This window comes from Ambystoma mexicanum, chromosome 12 (genome assembly GCF_040938575.1).
Source record: "Ambystoma mexicanum isolate Mex_15411 chromosome 12, UKY_AmexF1_1, whole genome shotgun sequence".
NCBI lineage: Eukaryota > Metazoa > Chordata > Amphibia > Caudata > Ambystomatidae > Ambystoma > Ambystoma mexicanum.
The window spans coordinates 493370514-493397820 of record NC_090936.1 but is presented as its reverse complement, the minus strand read 5'-3'; the positions used below and the strand labels follow the sequence as shown (position 1 = coordinate 493397820).

The window sequence follows — 27307 nt, the reverse complement described above, 5'->3', positions numbered from 1 at the left end:
GGTTCAGGTACTGAGAATGCTTTGGTTTATAAATCATCAGATATTGTTTGGGTGACTAATTGTCTACAAAAAAATTGTATTTAGAACATGGGTTAATAATAGTCTCCTAGTTGTGTTATATCCACAGGGTCTTTTTAACCTGCCTGGCGTATTTATGGATGTGGATATTGAGTTTCTCCAACATGGAATCCAGTGTCAATTACATTTGTGGTTACAATTCTGCTTGCTGTGGTGTGTGTATGCTAGTTGTTACATTTTTGTTTATGGCTTTGCTTCTGACATGGCAGTCGTGTTTAGTCGTAGCCAGTAAGGGTCTAGTATATGGCGCGTAGAGTTCACGTCATCTTTGCGCCTCCATAATTAATATGTTTAAGTTTTTTCTTTTGAGTGGTAATTTTTGGCCCTTTGTAGCGCAGTTACTATCCTTTTTCAATTTGGCAATAACTACATTAGTGGTTATGCGGTGTCTTTGTAGTTTAGAGACATTGCATACATACCGGGTTCCTTGCTACAATGGAGTGTAATCCGCTTTCTATTTTTATGAAACAAAGGGTGTTAGTCCTTTGTTTATGTCGCAGCAAAAGTGCACGTTTACTTTTTCACACAACGCGAGCAGGGTGCCGGCAGCCGAACCGTGGTACTGACTGGAATCGAGTTCTGGATTTCCGGAACTATATCGGGTGAAGTTCCTTTCGCATTCAAGGTAATAACTGCCTATACTGAGTATATCGCATTGTAGACGGCACAGCACGTTATGAAATCACGTGTCACTTTCCAACACGAGCATCCATTTGGGTTTTTTTCAAATAGCGGCTTATATTAAGTAAACTACATTGTAGAAGGCAGAGTACATTATGGAAACACACGTGGTATTTTTTAGCACGTGGATTGATCTGGTTTCCTCTGTTGTAGGATGTATACTTGGATAACTTACCAGCGATCAGGAAAATGTAAAAAAACTGTTTATATCGGCATTTACGTAGGAGTATTGGCGTTGCAGAGGAGGTATATATATATATATTTTTTTTTTTTTTTAATTAGTGACACTGCCATGGTGAAGGGTGCAGTTTCAGCAGCACGATAGTGGTGATATATGGCTGGTGGAATCATATTGAATGATATGGGCACGCGATGGTGAACTACAGAGGCGGGCATTCTTGTCAGCACGGTTATCAAAGCACAACAGAGTGTCTGTGGTTACATGATATTGGGATGAAGTGAGGGAGTAGTGGTTGTGTTTCTCACACCACTGTTTGTTTTATGTTCCTTTACAGCAGTGATCAGGTTCCTGGTTACTAAAGAACCACCAAGAAAATATTTACAGACTTAATTAAAGGGGTCTGAGGTTATTCGGGTGCACTTTGGCACACCCACGTTACAGAAATCCTACTTATGAGGTATGTAGTGGCTATCTTGTTTATCTATAATCTTACCAGTACATTGTATAAATTTCATTGTGACTGGAGTTCAGTTAGTAGTGTGGAGCTGACTTACATATTTGGATGATGTTGATGTGTAGTGATACACAAAGACAAAAAACGAAGGGGTATTTAATAATTATAGGAGTATGTTTTGAAGAGTATTTTTGTGGCCCTGGATTACATGGTGGAGAATAAAAACAAAAGGGTTCTTCCCCTGAAGAAGGTTCATGCATTGAGCGCAACGAGGAACTGAAACATGTCGGGTCTGTTTAACGTGAGTCAATAATACTCAGAGATTGGAAGTGTTAAAACCACTACATACATTTTATATGTTGATGTATTGTATTGTTATGTTATAGAAACGTATGTGTGTGAAACTAGTAATTTGTATTGTTTATGTATTCACCTTGTGTTGTTGGGTCTATTTTAAGAAAATTCTGTTTTTAGAGTTGGTTTTATAAAGGAAAATTGAGTTGTGATTTAACCTATTAAAATATACTGTTTTTGATATTGTGAAAAAACAACTAGATACTAAGTCTATTTTTTTCAAGACTATTGGTACAAAGAGGGTACTTCCGCATCATACAATATGTATAGATCAGTATTTAGTGAAGGCATGGGTAAATAATCAAACACCTACAGCTTTGTGTCCATCATAAGCCATTTCTCACTTGCTGTACGTGAATGCATTAGTTTTGGCCAATAGGTGGCTCTTTAGGGCCACCTCATGACAAAATAAAAGTTGCGAATTATTAATTACACATACATTTCAGGCACTTGTTAATGGTGACATTACAGCAGTCTAAAAGGGGAAAAGGTATACACGGGATGCGACGGCAAAAAAAAAAGAAAAACGATATGAAGAGAGAATTTAGTAGTCTGCTTTAGTATTAGCAATGATGCAAAGAGATCACACTAGCTTTGTTTACTTGCCAAACATTAGGAAAAAAGGGTGGCAACTTTAGCAAATAGACACAAAGTTAGCAAGCATGGCAACGTACATATTCACGCATGCTCCCATAAAACTCAAAAAAGACAAGCAATTTAAGAACAAAATAACTTGTTGAAAATAATCGCTCTTTAACCAATAAATAAATCACAAAATAAAAATGATGGCAACTAGTATAAGGATGCTGAAATAAATAAGTCTTATGCTTAACGTCTAGAAGGTGACCAACTCTTGGAAAAAAAAAAAACATCTGACAAACACGGGGAGGCCATTTCTCGTGCATACCTCATGATTGCCAATGCCAGAACCATCCAAAAAAAATGTCATACAAACTTCAATTTCGAAAAAAGTAACTACTAAAGGAGGCAACAATGAAAGCACAGCTTCCATACTATTCATAGTCATGCCACAAACGAAGGTACGTTTTGTACAGCTTTTCATAGGAAAGAAATTACGAATTGCTCTATGGACTTCAGGGATCATCATGCCACTCTTACAGCGGCACTTGGACAGTTGGTTGAAAACGTTACCAAGACATATGTTTTTTGTACGTGTAAACTAGCAACAGTCCCCAACAACCACTGCTAAACCCAAATAACTGCAGTCTAAAATGCTGCTCAGAGACAGCGCATGGCTTTTTACACTTGCAGGAAAGGTATACAAGGTAACTGTCACCCAATAGTATCATGAAAGTAACAATCGCATTTTGACCTGGTCGACCAGGCCATTCTGTCCACCAGGGTAAAGCACTATGCCCATTTTTCAGCCCAAGCCACCCAATGGGTTGATTCATTTTTGAGCTTAAGACTGATTAGAGTAGGAAGCAAGTCTGCAGAAGCCAAACCTACTCCTCTGTTATTCGGAGTCCCATGAAGAGTGTGTATCCCCTTGTTTTTATAATATCTACATGATCCCTTTATTTCACATGTTGGAACAAGAAGGGATCTTCTTACTATGCAGGTGACACACTCCTATCCATTTCAGGATCACATGAAGATGAAATAAACATCAATAATGTATATCAAGCCTTGCATAGACGGGTGGTCATGAATGGTATGGCCTTAAACTGCTGCATAATGGGAGCCTCCGGTCTTGACATAGAATCGAAGTTAAGTAGAAAGTAAAGACTTGAGGCATCTGTCTGGATAAAAATAGGACCATGAAGTCTCACGTCAACAGCCTTGTTTCATCCTCATACTTCATTAAGCTGTTATGGCATCTCCGGCCACTTATCTCTGAGAAGAATGCAGAGACCCCAGCTAGAGCCATTATTGGTTCTAAAATGGACTATGGTTGTAGCCTCCTAGACCGCATTACACAATCCAACCGTATCCAGGTCATTCAGAATGGAGTGGTGAAAGGTCTTGGCCACAGGAACCAGATTTCAGATGCAAGACAGAGTCTGCATTGGCTGCCCGTGAAGGCAAGTGTGCGCTTCAGTGTGATACTTGTCACCCATAAATGCCTGAAAGGCAAAATACCACTATTTAAGAGAAGCCATTGAAGAAGAAGAAGAAAAAAAAAAGATCTTTGAAAATCTAACAAGAACTTCCTAAACACTCCTCGATGCAAGTTAGCTAAAACTCGCAATGGAGCATTTACTTTGGCAGCCCCATCAGCTTGGAATGCCCTGCCCCAGATATTAGAAGTATTGAATCTACAGCAGTCTTTCAGAAAAAACTATTCTGCTAGACTACTTGCTTACCGCTCAATACTCGCGGCCATTCCATCAGTCCCCATAGTCCTATGAAAATGTTTGTCTTGTCTGTTTTTCCGTTTGCGCCCTTAAGCTCGAGGGTACCGGGTGCGCATTATACATTTATAAACATAACGCATCCTCCAAACTAATTTCCATACATCGAGAAAGGCTTGGAAGGACGGTTTGGCTGGTGCCTCTTCTCCTGCAATCTTACATACGAACTCTGGAAGAGAACTCATAATGGTATGCATCAAAGACAGACTTTAAAGCACTTAAAAAGTGACCAACAATCTACTGAGCAAGAACGCATAATTAAGAACATTTTAACTTATCTTTCTATCAATATTCTTTGTTTTTAACTATATTGAGGCTTGACTCCTCCCACCTTCCCACAAACCCTGCATGCGCACATCAAGAAGGGCTTGGAAGGGCCGTTTGGCCTGCGTGGGCGGGCTATTACATTTTGGTATATTTATTTTTATTTGTTGTGTTTTTTCATCATTGTGTTTTTGAGGTATTTGCTCACACTGCAATTGAGCTTAATTGCTTCATCTGTATGCCAATATCGTGACAAACGCTGTATACACTCAAAAGCGATATGCCGTCTTAAGTTGACACGCTCAAATTGATCGAACACCTACAACGACCGGCTATAAAAGCGGAGGTAGTAATGACTTGTGCAAAAACTAATCTTTTACTGCTGCGGGCCTGTGCTCATTCTACTAGAACAGACATCTGTTCTTTCTATCATACTGATGACCTTATAGTACATGCCCTTGTAGGTTGTGATTTTGTTAGCTACGAATTGTCTGCATGTACCATCCAGTCGCAAATAGTGCCCTCCCCTTCCCTACCTATTGCTCAGCCTATGTCCCACACGGACGTCAGTGACATTACTATGGCTTTGTTACCTTTAATTCCAGTACTTTCTCAGACATCAGTCCAACCATCAGTACAGACCACAAGCGAGTTACTCACGGTGCAAGCTGACAGTGCCTAGAGCGATTACATATATTGCGCCTAGTACACCTGCTGTAACGAATGACCTCATTGAAATTGATTCATCCCCTGCTGCTTCTCAAACAAATGAAGTGGAAGCCACACAGAGGCCACTAAGCGTGATGCTAAGTACAGCTGTACCGATTATATCCAATGTCATTTCAGAAGCGGATGCCATTTTGTCTCCAGTCTTCCGACATCCTAATAACTCTTCACGGCATCATGCACATTTATCACAATCTCCTATAATGTTCGGATCTCCAACTAACAATGCATCAGCATCATCTCCCCTATTTCATTCTCTCACCCTGCTCTGCCCAAATCATTCGAACTACAAAGCTTCCAGCCCTCTAATAGGATGGCTTCTTTTTCAACCCCTGACCTTACACTTCAAACCACTTTACAGCCATGAACATAGCCTTATCATCCAGCCTTATCATCTATGCTCCATCTATGGACCAGAAAATGTCAACATAGATGTCCCGAATAGAAAAATGAATCCTCGGTCAGAAAATGAATACTCAGCAACATACATTATCAAACGATTTAACAATTGTTAACACTATTAAGAACAACATCTTGCCTACGGCCCCTGCATCCAATGATTCCATCGTATGTGTCACAACTGAGATGACCGATGGCAGATTACATTCACCCTCTTTACCTAAATCCAATTTAAATGCGACCAATAAATGCGACCCATATCTTAAGTCGCAGTAAAAAAAACGGAAGGCGGCGTTGGCATTTCATGGATCAGAAGTGACAACTTCGGCTTTCTTGTCTTCTTTACCCGATGATCAGCCCACTAATCGTCTTGTAGAAGACGACGGCCAAAAATCTAGCAAGAAGACAGGCGATTTCTCCATATTTTCAAAATCAGTCAAAAAGTCGAAACTGCCTTCACAGAATCAATCCAAAAATATCAAAACTGTCTCCACAGCTAACCAAACCACGACAAAACGATTCATTGAAAATCTATCGAATCCGAGGTCCAGAGCCAACAACGCAAGTGTGGCAATTACGATAAAATATATTGATATTACTTGTACATAGAGATTAGTAGTTCTCGCACAAGTTCTTCTGCAAATATTGAACCATTGGACTTGTTATTGGCTGAAATAGAACCTCAAAATGATGGTCGTGTAAATACCACTTCCAATGTCAAAAACATACCAAGTACAATCAAGTCTTCGACTCAACATCCAATAATCAAAATGTTTGTACCCTAGATCAAAGGAGAACAGAGAGAGAAATAGCTACAATTTCATTTTCGAAAAACCATTTCCTCTGAGAGAAGTAATCAGTGTAGATTCATTTCAATGAGCACTCCAAAAGCCAGTGTAACCTCTAGTGCTGTACATTGCAACCCTAAAACGAATCCCTCAGGAATCTCAGTTGGCTTTAAAACAAAGCTAAAAGGTGAACATAATACCTCTTCATTCTTTCATACACTACTAATGAAGTGTAGGTCTGATGTTTCTCCCACCTATGACCTTAATAGAACATCTATTCTGAACATTTTCAACGAAATCAGTAGTTTAGAGGATCTTTGTTCGACGGACATAAGTCAAGATTAATTTGTTTCTCATGCTAATCTTACACAGGCCAGACTTTGGATAAAGTCGGGGGTAATCCTAATCATCATCTGGAAAACTAGACGACAACTTTTTGATTTCATATGAACCAATAAAAAAACATTTTTTAAAAAATAATTAATAAAAATATTGGGACATTTAAATAGCCCCCCAACTGCACTTCTGACTACTGAAAGCTTCAATAATTTTAAAATAACTTGTCAAAAACTCTCACACGAGACATCAAACTCACTACCTGTCTAGTTCTCACGAAAGACTGCCATGTCGGCCGTAGCAACTGGAATCAACTTATGATCTGTTGAAATACTAGAGGTCACAGTCATTTGTTCAGCTCCAAAGCCCATTTCCTACAGCGCTATGTTATAATAGCACTGCAGGAAACTTGGTTAATTGAGACCCCGATATAGAACAATTATTCGGTACTCATGATACCTGCCACTAAACAAAACAGGGGCCGACCAATGGCGGGCCTGTTGATAACAGCCAAAATATCATCTGACCAAGTAAAATCATCGACAGAAACACAGCAAGCAAAAATACAGAAACACTAAAACAATTGCTTTGTTGAACATATACTGGAATCACACTGCCATATCTGCCGACATCTTTTTAACCGACGCTGAAGCTCCCCTTCATCTGATTGTATTGGACCGTTCAGTAACAACTACCTTTATAGTCGGAGATCCGATTTTGCCTTGCATGCACCAAACTTCGAATAATTCCAACTCTTTGTGTTGTCACTTGAGGTTCTTAATGTTCAATAGGCAGTATGTTAACCTAAATGGAGCAGTTGAAGGAGACCTGCCAATCCGATATGGCGCAGACAAGACCAACATGCCATCATAGATTATAATTATACTGGCCGATCAATGTTTACCAACATCGATAATTTTGATGTCCAAAAACAAGATTGAAGTGATCATGATCAGTTAACTGTGTCATGGCATTGATCAATCTCCTCTGTGCTTCCTAGAGATACTCAAACTTGCTCTAACCTACTAGTTTCAGGTGGACGGAATCTCTTTCGATGGTCACCTCACCAACTTAGTATATTACATGACATCTTGTGTACCAAATTCATTATATCTTTACTTACACCTCTCGCAGATGGAATTTTTGTTTCAGCTCTATAACTCATCAAAAGCTACTAATAAATGGTAAAACTACATTTACTCATAAGCACTTGGTTGGACCCCATCATTGAGCAGCAAAAAGCTATTTTACGTAAATCTATAAGAGCGCTGAAGATGCTTCCGAGATGAACAGATGATTAGAACTCACTCTCTCTAAACAAAGCATTAGAACTGGAGGAGATTTAGAAAAGCCCATATACCAACAAGAGGGTGAAAAGATGTTCCTTACCCCTGCGTCGAAGGACTCTCAAGATATTTGGTACCCTCTTAATCAATCATCTCATACATCTCAGGCCTCCCTCCAAATAAATGCTGTAGCAGAGCAAGCTTGGGAAGAAAATGTTTCCCAACTTTACACCTGTTGTGATGAACAACTTGCATATCCGAATAATATTGCATCTAAAGCCGCCTAATCATTAGACTTTGACTTAGAGGATATTATTTATTATATATCCCGTCTCGGCGCCTCAAGAGCACCGGGGCCCGATGGTCTGTCGGATATTATGCTAAAAACCAATTCTACACATTGGGCAAAGATCTAAATCACATCTTTATAGAAGTAATAAAGTCTGGCATCATTCCTCCATCATGGAGTAAATCAATAATAGTACAAATCTTTAAAAAGGGCAATAAATTGCCACATAACTACCGCCCAATTGCATTACTGGCAAATTGTTTGCACATGTTCTCAGGGACCTCAACAAATGGATTTTGGAAAACAACCATTACGATCCTCATCAGACCCGATTCATCCCAGCCCTTGGAACTGCCGTCAATCTCACTGTCATATCTGCAATAAAAACGCATGCAGCTCACAATGAGCAGCCTATATACATGGCACATGTCGACTTTAAGGCGGCTTTCGAGTCAATTTCTAGGAATTTACTACTAACCAAATTGAGAAATATTGGATGCTCCACTTCTTTGTCTCTTGTAGCTCAACTGCATTCGCAAACCACCATCCAGGTGAGATTGACATTAGATGGGAAACTATCTTCTCCCATAAAAACTCAGCGAGGACTAAAGCAGGGATGCGTTCTAGCATCAACTCTTCAATTTTTTCGGAGCAGACATGTGTAACACATTTGCCACTTTTATATCTGATCCTCCACGCCTTGGCACTGTTGCATGGATTTTCTATGCAGACGTCCTGGTCTTGTTATCAAAGACACCACAAGGATTGCAAAACGTATTATCTGCTTTGGAGCTATATGTAGAAAAAAAAATAATGTTATAAAAAAAAAAACGTACTGCAGGTTAATGTTTCACCGAAAAAAATGTTATGCTATAAACCCGGTCACTGAAGCCAATTCACAAAACTGGCTTTTGGCGGGTAAGAAACGTGAGGTGGTTGATGAATACAGTTATTTAGGGAATCACACTTCTGATCTAGCCTATTTGCAAGAACTGAGTCAAAAAAATCAAAATGTCCTCATCACAAGCTTGCTTAATTAAAGCACGATAGCATATTTATTTACCTATTATCGTTTTACATTCAAAAAGCCTCTGCTATTGTACTGTATGGAGCAGAAACCAAACCTTCACCTGAATGAATCCTTTTCGTCTAAACTTGAAGGCACATATTGGAAGGCTGTACTTGGTCTACCAAAAATAATCCCAATGTGTGTTTTTAGATAAGAACTGGAATTCCTTCCTTGTATGCAATGTGTAGTTGGAAAATATGTCCATTATACTGGAAGTGCATTATGGCTGACAACCCTGATACTCTTCTAAGTAAATTATCAGGGTACATCATTAATTCAGCCCATATATTTGCTCGTGAATGGCCATCTTTCTAATGACTGAAGCTAACATTACCGTAGATTTGTTAATTGCAAATCCCACAAGAGTTTTCAATACCATCCTTTTATAAAGAAGAAATTTCGGACGATCTGCTTAAATTCCCTGCTCCTAATTTCAGAAATACAAAGATTAAGACGGTAGCGCAAAAATGTAACACCAGGCATGTGCGAGCAAGGCGTGGTCAAATCCTTTAAAATAATGACATATGCAGATTCGGTTCAGAGGTGAAATCAATCGGAAACTCTGCAGCACATACTGACAGTGTCCTGCATTGATGACTCAATGGAACATGTATCTGAAACCATTTTGCAATTGTTAGATTCATACATTATTTGCAACTTGAATAGACTAAGATTGTAATTAAGAAAGATGTCGTTTTTTACTTTATTCTCCTCCTCTTTCCTCTGGATTATTGTGATACTGAACCGGTCTTATATACCTGAAAAATATATAGCGTGTTGCGTTAACATCGACTTCACTAGACTTAATGACCAGAGGATTTAATAACCAACAGCACAATTGATGTTTAAAACTGAGAATTCAAGTTTATGATATATTTATATACATGTATTTGTATTATAAGGCATCTTATTTGTATTTTGCTTTTCCCTTCTGTCTTAATTTATCCTAAAATCAATGTTTGTACACAAATGTTTTATCATGTATTATGAAACCATTGAAAGGTTGATTAATTCAGCCATAACAATAAAAAAATGTTTTTAAAAAAAATGTATGGTAATTCTTTACTTTTTAACCCAGGCTTGGTTCCAACATGTCTACGTTCAACTTGCACGAACGGGACTTCCTCCTCTCCTTCAACCGACCCTAATACATCGATTTGGAGCAGCCATGAGTGGTACAAACAACCAAGACAACATGGTGCCATTCACAACGCAAGAAGGGATGGAAAGGAAACGTTGCCTGTACTAAATGAGGCGTGTGCTGCATACAAACTGTCAAAACGGCGACTGATTGAGAATCGGAATGTCATGTGCACTGCACACAGTGTGCAAAACGTGCCAAGCGTTGGGATATGTTGCTGGTGCAGGTAGCTTAACTGTCCAAATTTGATTTTAACACCCAGGTATATTCTAACTTTGTATTGACATTAAACATGTCTAAAGCTAAATAAACGTGTTTTGTTTTTTTAAAGTCTCGCGCTTCCCGACCTACTACCAAACAAAACATCCATACCAAGAAATCTGCTTGGTTTATGAATCCGTAACCAAGCCCTAACTAGTTAGAGTTCATCATTACCAACAAAATAATAAAGATTTTAATTGCACGGTAGTACTTAACAAAACCATCCACCCTCCCCCCCAATCCACCAAACCCAAAACCCATCGAGAAATATGCAACCCCGGGGGGAAAAAGCGAGAACGTGTACATGCTCACTCGATGCCAACCTGAACCGAGCAGCAAAGTAGTCAAGGAAAAGATTAGTTTAATCGCGTATACTGTTATTAGTACAAATAAAAGTTACACGTGGTCACGGTCACCCAGTCATAGGTGTTCAGGTCACAAAGCACGATCTTCAATTTCGAGGCAGGGCTGAAAATTACTCGCGTCTAATAAAGAAAAACGGAGGAGGAGGGTGGTGGCTAAGCCTATGAGCGGTGTGTCTGCACAAAACACAGCCAGTCATCTGCCTCCCAAAAATAGACTGCCTGGTAGCGGTGATCGGGTAAGTGCGATCTGCCTGTAATGCTCAATCAGGAAACACCGGTACCGTGGAATGGCAGGGACAAATAACATTGCGACGTAGATGGTAATCCCATATGTTCGATTAAAGCGATGTATGCACAATACCAACATGTAGCTTTACAGGCGAGGACTGCTGCCCACACCATTAATAACCTACCCCAAACAAGAAAAGGAATACAAACAGTTTAAGTTGCATAGTATAAAAGAACCCAATTCGGCCTCACGACCTAGGCCTACTGACCCCAATGGCAACGCACTGAACTAGATGGGCCTCCTACCTCACCATCTCATGGTGCTAACAATTCTGCCCCCACACTCCTACCAGCGGCGGAGATTAGTACTGGACCCACACCTCTTCCCATTACACAACATCTCCATGAGAGAACATCTCACTATCCAAGGTCTTCCACCTCTTAGCCTGTGACACCAAGATATGCTTCTCCTTTTCTCCTGAAGGCATCACCAGCTGCCACATAACCCTCCATCACCGCTGGCCTTACACCGAATGCTGCACTCTTAAGGCAAAAAGGCACCAGGATTTACTTACACAGCATAAAGAAAATGTGCCCCCACCACAACGAGTTTCTACCCTTTCACTCAGCAAACTATTTCTGTTTAAGTCTATGCCTTGATTTTTCTACCCTTTCACTCAGCAAACTATTTCTGTTTAAGTCTATGCCTTGATTTTCTCATTCTTTCTCATAAACAAAGTTCACAACTTTGCTATATGTAATATGTATCCTCGACGAGATACCAATATCCTCCCGTACCTCTGCACCACCACCACCACATTGGATAGCTCACAGTGCAAAATAAATTGCCATTTAAAATCCTACTCCTCTACAAAGCCATCCCTGGCCTTGCCTCCCTCTGCCTCGCTGACTGCATCTCTCTTAACTCTCCCTCGCAAACTCTGCAATTATAGATCTTTAACCTCTCTGTCAACCATGTGCCTCCTCCCATTTACTGTCGTGTATACTCTTCCTCTGCACTGAAATGCCCTCTCTATGGACATAAGAGCAAACCTATCAGTGGGACAGTGAAAAACCGGATTTAAGATCCACTCAAACCAATTAAGGGGCACTTTCAGCCCTACAGATAAGGAGTGTACCGGCCACTTTTAACCCCTAAAAATAGAGATTACAAATACACCCAACAAAAGGAATTCGCAAGTAGGAAGGACCTTGTGTCCCAGCTTTCATGGATTTGTTTGGACCAGTAATGCATGTAGTACAGCAAAAGGAACTAATATTAAGTAAACTGGTAACTTTTAATGTACATGAATATCTATAACTGGGTGCAAAGAAACCATTTTTACAAAAACATTTCCATTTTCGAGTTAAAACATATTTTTACTCGCTAGTAAAATACTCCAAATGGGAAATGGACTTACATTTTTACTCCCAACTTAAAAAAATAGGTACTCCCACTTCAAAATCTCAATTTGAGCGCTTCCAATCCCCTCACCGTCAATCCTGCCTATCCTTCCACAGAATGCCACATGCATATAGATAAAATAATTATCCATGCTAATTATCAACCCAGGAATTTCACAAGTTATACGTACTGTTGCATCTCCATCATTTCTATTCGAAAAACCATCCCTATTTTTCAATTAATAAAAACCGATGACAAAAATATATGTTAGTGATAAGAAAGTTAACAAGCCTCTCACAAACACGAAAACAACTATTTTGCTATCGACTAAAAACATACCTTATTGCACCCGCAAACTCACAGCGTAATCAGAAAAAATATAAATAGCCTTTATAGCGAGATCGTACAACTCCAGGTCAAAGTGCTTAATGAACAACACAAACGATACGGCCCGACAGGAGGACGTCAAACTCGTTTCTTGATAGCGTCAGCACAGGCATCTCTATACACACAGATTTTCTGCGATGAGCTCGATCGCCACATAGCGGAGGAAGGAATGGGAGTAGAAAGAAAGGATGAGAACGCAGCAACTCATCCTAGACAGTCTGTGTGGGGGTGGCGGGGGTTATTATCCATCAACTGTCTACAATCCTGCAAAGAAATAGCACAAGGCGGCGAAACCCCTCAAAAAGCAAGAATAAAGACAGTCAATTGTGCGCGCCTACTTCCTGGATTTGAGTTACTGCGGTGGTGGACACACACACAGTTGATACCCACTCTCTTATCACTCACCTCGCATGTCTCGATCAGTGGCTTACACCTCCTCTCCCACTTTGGGGGGGCCTCGTCTTGGCTGGCAGGTACTACTACACTTCTGTGACCGGTGCCGCGATGCTCCTCCCACTTGGCCCCGCCCTTAGCATAATAACGCCCCCACCCACTGACACCCCCGCGTCGCTCCCACTAACAGCTTTCTCCCTCTAACCACCAACAATAGGAGGAGGTTAAAGGCGCTCCCAAGTAGTTTTTCCAGACATGCACACCCCTCACCTGTCCGTAGGTCTGATGACTCCTTCGGGATGTGCTGCCCCAGGTCAAGGCTCGGTATGTGTCTATATGCTGGGCATTCAGCGCCTCACGGCCACCATCTTACATTACAGGATCCTACCCGGGCTCGGCCTGTTGCGCGTGCGCAAAAACATCCCTACCCATAACGCGCATGCGTAGCATCAATATTGCGCGTGCGTACTTCTGCTACCTGCTCAGTTTTGCCTTAAGGGCTAATGGGAAATGGAGTTCAAGAGAAGCTCGCAGGCGTCTGCCAGAGATTTCTGTGCTCTTGCCCACTCACCAGCTGTGGCCCGTGGATACTTCGCCTCCATGGCAGGACTGAGGAAACCTAGTATTACGAACGATGCTTGCTGCCCTACTCAATAGCTGTATCTGTCACACTGTCAGCTCTGCATTTGTGATGGTACAACACTAGGAGAAAGCAAGGTGTTGGGACTTGGAGTCCAAACATGTCAGTTGGCAAACCTGACGAGTTCAATTAAGAACTACATGCCCCGATACATGTCGCTTTGAGTTCCTTTCCCAGGGGGTCCTCGGAGTCATTTCCGCCTGACTGTAATCACCGTTAAATACACACATTTGGCTGAGTTTTGAAAATACGTTTGTAAATAATTTTGGCTGGTGGTAGTAGATGTTTAAAGAGAGGAAAACGGAAAGGAGGGATTCTTTTCCTTTCTGAGTACGGCTCTTCAGGCTATAATCACAAGTACCCAAAGGCGGTATAGACAAAGAAGAAACACTTAAAAACTGTACATACAGCGGAAAAAAGACAAGCATGTCATAGGAACGGTATTGGAAGAAGTTTGTTGTTCCAACAACTTTTTTTTTAGTTCCAAAAGTTTTATTGAGTTTTTAACAGAGATAATAGTAGTAATTACACACTTTAAAATGCACCAATATTGCTGACATTTTTAACATTTGGATGTTCTCCAGGCAATCAATCAAGACGTGACAAAGCAGATATCACTGTTTATAATGGATTTCAAAGTGAAAGCTATTAAATATTATGAAGTAATCAAAGTTAAAATCATAATTTTGAAGAACAAACGTGACAGGGAAGAGAGGATCATTACTGCCACGCCCCTCTCGCTTACCCATCCTAATAGTTACCTTTGAGTTACCAATTCATCTCCATAACAGGAGCCCATGTCACAACTGTTCTTGCCCCGCCCCAAGCATTTGCACTAAGAGTATAACACCCTCAGGACCACCGCCTGCATTATTTAAAACGAACGTTGACAGTGTCAACCGTTCGGTCTTCTGTGTAAATATAAGGCATTTGCCAGGCTCTGCCGTAGTGATTTTAATTGCCCCTTGATGATAGCAGCTGCAAAATGGTGTAACTGGGCATCTAATAACAGCGCCTGGCAAATGCCTAGTACTTATACACAAGTTAAAACTGTAGGCATTGTCGATGCTTGTTTTTAATAGGACTTCAAAGAAGGACACGCATAGTGCTTATGAATCGAGTGGCTGAAGGCAGACCTGTTTAAGACAGTTTTATTACACCAGTAGCGCTTTTCCTGCTCTAACAGATTCATTCATTCTCAGAAGCTGTCTTTGAAAAAACACTGGCAGGCACTCCCAGTGCTAAGTTTGATGGTAAGGCTTGTTTAAAGTGAGCTCAAAGAGTTCCCGCGAGGAGGTGTTTTGGACTGGAAGGGGCAGGAACTGAGTGGGAATGGCAAAAGGGATTAGATGGCAATAGGCAGTCAGTAGGTGGTAAATAACCAAACAACACCTATACGCTTTGTGTCCCTCCTCATATGCCATTTCTCCCTATATGTACTCTAATGCAATCATTTCACTTATAAGCGCCACCTAATAGTCCAAACTAAAAACATGCTCAGCAACTGGAACATTGGCATATGAAATGTTGGCATATATCTGAGAGTTAACTACTGGTGCGCCTCAAAAGCCCAGCAGTAAACGGATCTTGTAGTAGGAGGTAGACCAACTATACAGCTGAGCCCCCAGCTGTATAGTTGGGCTAGCTCCTACTACAAGATCCTTTTTTTAAAATTTATTTTTTTATTTAAAAAACGTTTTGGTTTAGATTTTAAACCTTTCATCTTTGTATGAATCATATTTCATATCTAATAAAAGCGCTAATCATTGTGCTTAAGTAATTGTTTCTTAGCAGCTTTTATCTTCTAAAATTGTTCTTAGGAAATGTACAATAGTGGGAAGTAGATTTTATCCCAGTAAGCAGGAGAACTGAATTTTTCCATTGGATTGCATTGGGATCAGAATTATTTTAGGAGGGAGAAAAAAAAAGAGTAACTTCTTTGATAGAAAAATTGGTAGTCTCCCACTTAAATCTGGAGGGTTGTTTGAGAAACCTGAGTGTATTCTCCCAAGTCGACCTCATGAATCCCTTATTCAGGTGGCCAGGGAAGGGCTGGCACTCTCAGATCCCAACCCTGGGGGTTGTCGAGCGAGGGAGGATCACCTGGGTAGAGGAGCCCGGGATTGTACTCTGGGAAACGCCCCAGGTGAGACGCAGTACTATACCAGAGAAAGAGACGAGGAGGACGAGGTCCCCAAGGCTTTTATGGGCTGTAGTAAATCGCCCTGCCTTCCACCCGATAAAATTCCTTTTTGGGAATCCACCATCCCCCCGCCTCTGCTGAATGTATTACACACACCATTTTATTCAGAAACAATCTCTCTCAGAATCCTTGCTTTCCTGTTCCCTATCTAAATACTCCCAATCCTTCGTCACGTCCATCTAATCATTCTTTCCCGAAACCCCAGTATACTGCATTGACAGAACACTATGATTCCCACAATCCCATTAATTCATTCCACGATCCCAGTTACTCCTGTTGCTTTACAAACACTACCCATCCTGTCCCTCTGATTGTCATCTTCCGAAATCCTAATCTACTATGACAGAATACTACAGTTCCTACAATCCCCTATGTTCTGTTCTCCATCCCAGTCATTGTCACCCATTTCGCAAACCTTTTAAATCATACACCGTACGATACTCAAATTCTCTAACTTCCCCACTTTCCGACACAAACACCTTTGCACAACAGACTTGTAATAAAACTGTTTACCTGACATAACCCGACCAAAGGGTCAGGAAAAGTCAGGCAATTCACTTAAATCGCACACACACCTGATGGCCCTTCCTGTTCCCCACAAGGAAAAAAGGTGGAGCAAGAGAGCACAGTACAAACAAGGCGAGCACAGCAGACAGCACGACAAGCCGGCTAACCAGGCGCGGCAGTCCAAGAAAAGGAGAAAAGCAGCAGGAATGGAAAGGGAGGCGAGGAGAGAAGTGATCTTGCCCTTTTCAGCCCAGGCCCGCAGAACCTTCGTGGAAGAGAGCTTAAGACCACAAACAATACCACAAGTGTCTTGCAGCAGATGTCAAGAGTACATGGGGCAAGCTTATGCTGATAAGCAGGAACGAGGGAAGCTCTCGAGCCTGTGGTGCCAGCCTTGACTCCAATGAAGAGGAAAGCCAAGCAGTTCATCACAGCCGGTGAGTCGAGGGGAGAACCGATAAGAACAGGGCTGTGTTACTTAAGAATCGCAAAGTGGCAAGTTTGAACCAAGTTCAATGAACTATGAAAGAACTGTAAAAGTGTTAGGGGGAAACCAGCCCCTCATGGGTGCTACCTCAAGAGACTCTGATCGATCCGTGCTACCTCAAGAGACTCTGCTCGATCCCCATCTGAGAGAAACTACTCTCAGAGAAACTACAGATACCAGGAGGGAGGCCGTAGGAGAGCCACCAAAATAGGTCAGAGGGGTCATACCTAGGGTCAAGCAAAATCCCTGTACAATCGAAAGACTTTGATCTAAGAACAGTTGAAAAGCAAGGAAAGTGAATCCCAGCAACATTGAACTGTGTAAAAGAGATGACAAGGGTGAACCTGACCGAGGGATGCTAGTGAGAAGGGGAAAATTCTAAACTCCTGAGAAACAGTGTGTTGACAGACGTGAACCCAGCCGAGCGATGTGCGCTATGAACTGTTTGAAAAGACATTGAGAAACTAAGGGAAGAGAAATCCTGCTAAAGAGAAAAGAAAGCCGTAGTGAACCCTGAGGAGGGAGGCTGAGATTTAAGAGGGGTCGGAGCCCGACCAAGGGAGATCCAGGGGCAGAGTAAGAAGAGTCACGTAAGGGCACGTATTTAGGTTTGCAGCTGCTGCAAGCCGCTGCTTCTGATTTTGTAAATCGCTGCTCTTGTTTCCTTGCCCTGATTGTATGTGTTACTTTGTTGCCAGACCCTTGCTTGCTCTACCGGATTTGTCTTGCCCATTACCCGTGCCTTGACCCTGTGATTCTTGTTATTGACCATCGGCTCTCTTATGGACATTCCTAACGCTTGCTTATTCTGTCCTTGGATTTCTCGCACAGCCACGACCCAGACTGCTAACACGGACCGCCCCCCTTTGTAACGTTTGGTTCCCTGCACTCCCGCATGGCCACGACCCGGACTGCTCACACGACCCCCCATCTTCTTAACGTTTGGTTCCCTGGATTACCACACGGCCACGACTCAGATTGCTTACCTGGATTACTCAGCTCTCCACTGGAGGACTACATTTGACAACGTCATCAGTGCATTACAAGTGTTCTCTGCCAACCTGGCCAACTGCGCACAGACTAGAGACTGCCACATGTGGTGCGCACAGTCGTTAGGTGTCCTCGTTTCGTTGGGACAGGTGGCTGCCTGGAACTAAAGACTATTGCCACTACCCGTATTAGGCGTCCACGCGCCATTGTGTATAGTCTTGATTGGTTGAGTACACTTGGTGGATCCAGCATAGGACGCTGAATAATAGCCATACTCCTCATATCTTGCATAACCACACGGTAAGTCTCCTGTCATCGTCTCTGACACGGCACTGTACTCTTGTACTCTTACCACATTATCTTACTATTGCCCTGTCTTGTAGGTGTTTCTGCATTGAGGAGGTTAGCAGACAGAGAATTCCCACCACTAGAGAGAGAAAGACCACCTCAATACAGCTTAGCAGTACATCTCTCCTTCCAAATCCGTATTGTCAAACTACAGTACACCCAAAGGACTGTGTTCTTGTTTCTTTACAGTTGTTCCTTTGTTTCGTGCTGTGTTCCATCTTCCAATTAATTGATTCCTCTGCATGATTAACCCATTCAGAGGAATACATTGGTAGGAAGAACTCTTCGGCTACGCTACGAGTTCAACTAACCCAGATTCTGACAGCTTGGAGGATATGATACATGTGCATAATGATACAGATACAAACAATTCCAAAATCTCAGAAACAGGATTTTGCAGTTTACGCAGATCAACTCGCCACGTAGCGAAAACAGATGTCTCTGCGCAACTCCAACTGATACTGGCCGAAATGAAAACTATGGACCAGCTCAGACAGGGACCCAGGGAACCATGCACGACATTGTGAAAGAACTTAAGGACATTGCTACACGCCAAGTGCGCTGGAAGACAATCAGGACACTGTATCAAATGATGTGGACACCGTTATCAGGGAAGTACAAAGGCTTGGATCCAAGGATGAGGACCAGGAAAATCTCTCCCGGCAATATAACATACACCTGGTAGGGGTTCCAGAAACCACAGAAGGTACCGACATGGAACGCTATTTCTATAATTTGTTTCGTGAATACTTCCAGCTGACAGACTCCAGATCGTACACCATAGAAAGAGTTCAGAGAGCTCCGATCCTGAAGCCCAATGTTGGGGACCGACCACGGGTCATCATTCTCCAAATTGAGGTGACATAGAATCGGGGCCTCTGTGAATGCTGCCTTTAAACTTTCAAATGCTTCCTCTGCCTCCTGATCCCAATGAAACTTGGTAGCCTTCTTTAACAATCGGGTAATGGGGGTAATAATAGCAGAAAAATTGTGGCTAAACCTTCGATAAAAATTGGCAAAGCCCAAAAATTATTGAATGTCTTTTACACACTGGGGATATGACCATTTGGTTACTGTCTGTACCTTCTTATCATCCATAACTACACCGGATGGTATCAAAATGAAACCCAAAAATTCTACTCTAGTGGCATGAAATTCACATTTTTCCAACTTGCCAAATAAATGATGCTCCTGTAACCTGGCTAGAACTGCCTTGATATGCTGTACATGTAGATCCGTGGACTCAGAGAAAATCAAAATATCATCAATGTAAACAATCACGAACAAATCCAAATATTCCTGCAACACCTCCTGCATAAAATGTTGAAAGGCAGCAGGAGCATTGCATAAACCAAAAGGCATCACCAAATACTCAAACAAACCAAACTTTGTACAGAAGGCCGTCTTCCACTCATCACCCTCCTCAAGAGATGGTACTCTCCGCTTAAGTCCAACTTCGTATAAATCTTAGCCATCTTTACCTGGTCTAATAATACAGAAATGAAGGGTAATGGAAACCGGTCTTAATGGTCACCCTATTCAGGGCTCTGTAGCCGATGCAGGTCCTTAAGGTGCCCTCTATCTTTGGCATGAAAAACAAAGGAGATGAAACTGGAGTTTTAGAAGGTCTTATAAACCCACAGGCTAGCATCCCATCTAGGTATTCCTGCAGATGTTGTGTCTCTTTTTCAGATAGGGTATTGTCATGCCGCCGAGCTCCTGGCATCTGTGGAGCCGCTGGCAACAAGGATTTTAGTCCCGTTCGCCCAGCCGCGAACAGCCACGCCTCCTTTCCCTGGTTTCACTTTCTTTCTGTTTTCATTGGCTGGAGCGTTCCGCGACCCGGAGTTGTAACCAGCTCCTTCCGGGTCGCGGACGCGTCGCAACGCTTCCGGTTTTTGTCCCCTTGCTGGCTGTCACTACTCTCTGTAGTTCTTTGCCTTTTCCCCCGGTTGGGTCCTCACGCCCAGTCCGGCTCCCTTTCCTTGTTTCCCCGCTCTTCCGCTGCTTGCTACACTCTTCTCACTTCCTTGCTAACACTGTTCCCCGCCTTCTTGCCCTCCTTCCAACTTGTGCTTACCCTCCCCCTTCCCATCTTCGCTCTTACCGCTTTCCTTCCTCTCGGCTGTGTTTCTGCTCGTTCGTTAAACAGCCTTTCTGCTTCCTTCTTTCTTCTTGCTCTGTGCTACTTCTCCCGTGTACCTGACCCCTGTTTGTCCATTGGATTGCTCTTGCCAACCGTTTTGGACACTGTGCTGTAGTCTTCCCGTGTACCAGTCCTCAGCCTGTATTCCGGATTGCTTCTCGTCTGCTGTTTGGATACCTCTGCCTTATTTATCCTCCGTGTACCATTTCCCCAGACCGCTTACTGGACTGCCTGTTTTCTGCGGGGTACAATTCCACCATTTACCTCCAGACCCTATCGACCAGCCAACACCCTGCAAGAATTCCTGGTTCCACTCCTCTTAAGATCACTGTGATAGCACAGGGGTTTTTTGTGCCTATGGGCTTTTTCCCCTCCTGGTCCTTCCCGGGGGAGGGGCCCCTTGGTCTCCCATTTGGGGGGCACGGTGGCTTCCTCCCGGGGTCGTCCCTATCTACATAAAAAAAGGTGCGATCACGAAGAAAGGAAAAGAAGGGCTCTTGGAAGGAAGAAGAAGGTGAGGAGTCGGGGGAGGGGGAGATCTCGGAATCTACATTGTCAGACGAAGATATCGCCAAACCCGGGGACAGGTATACACCTGAATGCACGGTAACCTAGCCTGTGGTTCTAGCTTGATCACACAGTCAAACGGTCTATGGGGCGGTAACTGAGACGCGCCACCCTTGTCAAAGACACCAGCAAATTCTTGATACTCTAACGGCAAGGTGGTCACCACCGCCCCAATCTGGGCCTGCTGTTTCACTCCTTCTACCAAAAAGGTGGTGGGCCCTCCCATGCCCGTCAAGTGAGATGCACACTGCTCATTTCCAAAAGTCAATGGGCCTCATTGCACGTTGTGCGGTAAAAAACGGCATTTACCGGCATGGCGCTATTAGCGTTTCCGTCCTCGCAAGAGGCCGCTAATTGCGTACCATTACGAGTAAGCGGACATGAGCATAGTGCCATGCCGGTAATGACCCTACCGCCATGCCGTAAAAGTCTCCAAAAAGTCCCTTACCGGCTTCAACTAAAGTGCTGATAGCACCTCCGCCCTCACGCTACATGCAAATTGCGGCCACCGCCATTAGCGGTCACCGTTAAAATGCGGAATCGGAAATAGCGTCATCGCACAGGAACGGGAAAGAGCACGGCGGGCATCTTTAAAAACACAATCCATTGCCATCCTCTGCATCCAGGACCTCTTTCCAGGAAACTCGAACAAAAATTCATCCCGGATAGCCCGAAGATGCCCAAGGCCGTCAAAAAAGCTACTGATCGCCAGCGAAAAGAAAAATTCAGCAATGAGGAGCTGATCATGCTCACTGAGACACTTGCGGCAAATGCCAATGTAGTCTTCAGCAATGACATGCGGCGGGAGACCCTCCTCAAGAAAAAGGCCATCTGGGCAAAGGTTGCACACAAAGTCAGTGCGTTGGGCACCACCACCTGCACAGTCAAGGACTGCCGTAATAGGTGGGACGACCTCCAGGTCCATGTCAGAAACATACTGTCAGTGAATCGCAAGCTGTCAATGGGCACAGGAGGTGGCGCCGATTCCCCTCTGAAACTCCGGGTGTGGGAGGAGACCTGCGCCTCCACAATCGGTGTGGAATCGGTAGAGGGTGTTGGAGACATGGAGCATGGTGTGGCCACTTCATCCGATGGAGGTGAGTGTATACATCAAACAATGCACAGTGAAGGGTGAGGGGCCCCCCAAATATGTGTCCATATTCAGGCCATGGGAGGGGCGTGGCCAGCAGCCGAGCGATGAGGACGTGAGCTTGCTTCGCTCCCGGGCCGCCAGCCAAATCCTGAAACAGTCCTGTTTTTCCTGCAAGACTACAAGTACCCAAAAGTGCCTACTCGATGTGGGAACTTCTACTGCACGTCCCTACCTGATCCTGGTGAAAATCGGTGTCGGAAAACCCACTTGGCGAGACTTTCAAGAAAGCAAGCTTGCGCGCCACAGAGCACACAAAATGGCTGCTGCAGACCGCGGATGTACGGAGGACACTGTGTGTCACCACTGAACTCTGCCCGAATACCGGCGGCTGGCGAGTGCAGTGTGGGGTGCTGTGTTGGGCTACACAACGGGCAAAGGACCCTAAAATAGAACCAAACGACCCCCGGTGCCCCTCCCGGACTGCGGGGAGTGGGACCCCGCTGGGTGCCTCCCCGCCTCCCGCCGGTGAAACCTGCGGAACCGTGTAGGTTACCCTCCAACGGCAAGTGGTGGGGCAGAGGGGATACACCCTTGGAAGCAGCGTCAACGGTTGTCATTCACAGGCAGTCAAATCCGCACCAACGTAGCGACGTACGCGCCCGTACACTACTTCTGCCTGCTGGCGCCATCGGAACGTCCGGAGCCGCCGGGGCTCCTCGAGTGTTCCACTTAGCGCTGTGCGCCTACCAGACTCCTGAGGTGGCCCCCGCTCGCTGTCGGACAGCTACTGCCTCAATCTTGCGGTAAGGAGAAGGGGGGACGGGAAAGCAGGAAATTGCGTGCTTCCCCCTAGCCACCGGTATGCCCGCTACAGAGACCCTTCCAGCTGCCCCTCCATAACGAAACGGATTTGCCATATTGAGGCACACAGATACCCTTCAAACTCAACGAGCGCAACCCACATCTTCACCCCCCCCCCCGCTGCCCGGCAGAAATCGTCGTTGTGGCCCCGGCAGAATCACACTTACTGGATCTACCACCACCCTCCCGCCGAGTATAACAGGACCGACCAAATTTCGACAAAACAAGCAACACTGGGCACGGTGATCAGAACACGGTAGTACACGGTGAAATTGTCTCACGACGCACCTGCCTGTGTGGGAACGCCGATACAGTTACGCCAAAGAAGTGCTGGAAGGTGCGGTGTTGAACGTTGTGTAATCCCAAGGCTAAAACTAGCTGCACATCAAACCCTAACACAGTATCCGGCAGATTGCACCCAGACCGGGGGGGGAAAGAAGTTCTATAACGGAACAATCGCCTCGGATAAATAGGCGGAATCTGCCCACCGATTAACGTTACAGACCATGCCAGCTGCTATGGGGAAAGATAAAGCAAAAAAATTGACAAGTCAAAGCAAAATGGACCAATTCACTACGGCCACAGCGAGCGCACAATTGGACCACGAACAATCAGACACCATGTTAGAAACAGAGCAAAACATATCCCTGAAGGATATCATGGCTGCGATAACAAACTCCAGAACATCCATGGAACAAAAGATGGATAGCATCAGCACAGACGTTTCGCTCCTCCGCCATGATCTTCAGAAACTGTCCTCCCGCACAGGAGAAGCGGAACAGCGGATCTCTGGGACTGAAGATGGGCTGCGCACTATGGAACAAAGGATGGCCGGGGTAGTGGCACGTCTGAAAACACTGGAGGAGAAGGCAGAGGACAGTGAAGGCCGATCAAGACAAAATAACGTTCGCATCCTGGGCGTACCGGAAAAAACGGAAGGCCCTTCCATGGAACTGTTCCTTGAACAATGGATAACCGACATGTTTGAACCCCAGACATTCTCGAAGTTCTTTTCAATCGAACGAGCGCACCGTGTGCCCACTGGAAGACCGATACCTGGTGCACCTCCACGCACCATAGTTGCAAAACTGTTGAATTATAGAGATAGAGATGCGTTACTCCAGACGGCACCGGCCAAAAGCACAATGACCTTTAATGGATCCAAGGTAACCTTCTTCCCTGACTACAAAAGGGAGGTCCAGAGAGCCAGGCAATCTTTTGATCAGCTCAAAAGACAACTCCAGACCCTACACGTGAAATACGGCTTGCTCTTTCCGGCCCAGCTCAAGATCTACCACGGCGGGACAACAGTACACTTCACTGACCCAAAAGAAGCATGGAACTGGGCAGAGAAACACATTGAAGGCGACTGGAGACTTGCAAGCAACAGAACCAGAAACAGGAACCGACGTGAGCCACTAGACAGAAGGCGCCCAGCTCCACAACCTCCGATGCAGGAACTACCACAACAAGAGGAAATGGGCTGTAACAGTGACACTAACAAGAAATACTACTCCATCGCGGCCCATTTAATGGACTATCATGACACACTGATGTAAATAAGGCACGCAGCCGGAGAGGCACGGGAGTACTCACTGCATTGGCCAAAGCCACGCCCTCAACTCAAGACTTGAGACTCGGAACTCCAGACTTGCCAAAGAACAGTAAGTTGAGAGGAAGGTGTAAACAGCTCACACTAAGTTAATCTGGCGGTATAGTTGTTTGGCGCCAGTAGAGTTAGGGCGACAGATACTTCATGTTGGGGAGGAGTATAGGGAGGGGGGATGGGAATTTGTTTCATGTTAGTTATGTTCCAGGACACCACACCATCTATAATGTAAAAAAGCACACCATCCCTAGCACACCAATTGTCACTCCACTCTTGCCAGCAGTCCACACAACACAAATGGAAACACATGTCCTGACAGGAAACCAGCCTGCCCTTAGCCTTGGCAGATATCACTATAGCATGAAACACCACAATGCTATCGAGGGCCCGACGCACACAGTTGTCATCCACACACGTGTCAAATGGCGGGAGTCACTAACGTGAACAAAAACAGGACAATCCGAGTGATGACATGGAATGTAAATGGGCTCGGCAATTGTATCAAAAGACGTCTAGTACTGCAAACACTGAATAGACACTCCCCGGATGTGGTATTCCTGTCGGAGACACATCTAGCCGGTACCAACTGCTCATTCTTTAGACGCACCAACTACAGACTAGCATTCCACGCCGGTTTTACCATGGGGTCACGAGGGGTACTGACCCTAGTACACAAAAGACTCCCCTTTGTGCCTGCATCCATTACGCAAGACACGGGAGGGAGGTTTGTACTCACGACAGGTACAATTGGGGAACGCTCGGTGACCATGATGGTGGTGTATGCACCTCCTAACATACTGACCCCCCTGACTAATGACATTACGCCTCTAATTATGAATAATCTTGCAGACCTTACGTTAATTGGGGGAGACTTTAATGAGGTAATGGACGTGGACCTTGACAGAACGCATAGAAGATCCAGAAATCCGAACACACGTACAAAACTTGCCACATTCACTAGCGCATTGGGGCTGCAAGACGTATGGAGAACGCTGCACCCTGCCACAAGGGAATATTCATACCATTCTGGTGCACACGCCTCGCTGTCTAGGCTGGACTATCTCCTACTGCCACTAAATAACATGCACGAAGCACGTGAGGCACAATTTCTCCCCAGAGGTATATCAGATCATTCCCCACTTGTAATAACACTTAACACCAACAGGTCGATCCCCCCACCCAGCTGGCGATTGAACAGCTACTACCTAGGCTTCCCAGAGCTAGTTGAACATGTCCAAAAGACCACTGAAGAATATTTTGAGAGGAACACTGACTCAGTGGATAACCCGGTAACACTATGGGAAGCATTCAAGACAGTACTCAGAGGGGAAATAATAGCCTGGACCACAGCCCATAAAAAAAAACAATCAGAAGCAATACGCCATGCCGAAGCGAAAGTGCAAAAAGCAGAGACCGATCACCTAACCCATGACAACTCGGAAACGCACCGCGCACTACAACTAGCGCAGACACAACTTCAACACATAGCCCTAGACAATGCAAAACAGGCGCATGCTGCGATGCGCGCAAAGATACGGGATAAAGCCGGGAAAATGCTGGCATGGCTGGAACGTAGAGACCTGGGCTTCAGCCAGGTCAGGCAACTGACAACAGGAGAATCAGAACTATTAGTGACAGACGTAGACATAGCGGAGGGTTTTGCAAAATACTACACTGAGCTATACAAAGCACCAACCTCACCACCCGTATTGGACATCCTAGAGGAGATTACTCTCCCCACCCTAAACACAGAGCAGTCTACTCTACTAGAACAGGTAATCACTGAGGAAGAACTAACCCAAGCCATGTCAGAACTCCAATCGGGCAAGACCCCAGGCCCGAACGGCTTCCCCATTGAAACATGGAAAAAAATAGGAGCAAATGTAATCTCCCCACACTTACTTCGTTTACTACAACACTCACACTCACAGGGATGTCTCCCCCCTGACCTAAGGAAAGCCACAATTATAGTCCTGCCCAAAGCAGGTAAGCCACCCGACAAATGCAGCTCCTACAGGCCCATTTCTCTCATAAACTGCGAGGCCAAAATATTGGCAAAGATACTAGCCAAACGCCTCCAACAAGTCATACACACACTAATACATCCCGACCAGTGTGGATTCATGCCACAGAGATCCACTAGACAAAACATATATAGGCTACACACAGCACTGGAGAAGCTATCTGAGATACAGGACCCCCTGGCTTTACTCGCCATAGACTTCGAGAAGGCTTTCGACTCTGTCTACTGGGAGGCAATATGGGCCATTATGCAACGTATGGGCATAGGACCGCACTTCATGAGTTGGGTCAAACTACTTTACAACCGCCCCGAAGCAGTCACAAAGGTAAATGGACACGTCTCCAATCCCTTTCAACTAGGCAAGGGCACGAGA

The 27307-nt window shown here is 44.3% G+C and overlaps 1 protein-coding gene across 6 annotated transcripts in view; it reads right to left on the bottom strand.

The window, feature by feature from the left end:
• The window catches only part of CNOT4 (CCR4-NOT transcription complex subunit 4), a 1427191-nt gene extending 1413022 nt beyond the window's left edge, over nucleotides 1-14169 (bottom strand). For 3 of the 6 annotated variants that reach the window (XM_069628772.1, XM_069628775.1, XM_069628776.1), the window contains exon 1: nucleotides 13731-13867. The gene's annotated coding sequence lies outside the window, so the exon portion shown is untranslated. Of the gene's footprint in view, nucleotides 1-13472; nucleotides 13583-13730; nucleotides 13869-14031 lie in introns of those variants that run through there. The other 3 variants (XM_069628774.1, XM_069628777.1, XM_069628773.1) reach the window with 3 other exon arrangements.
• Between the last annotated feature and the right edge of the window lie 13138 nt (nucleotides 14170-27307).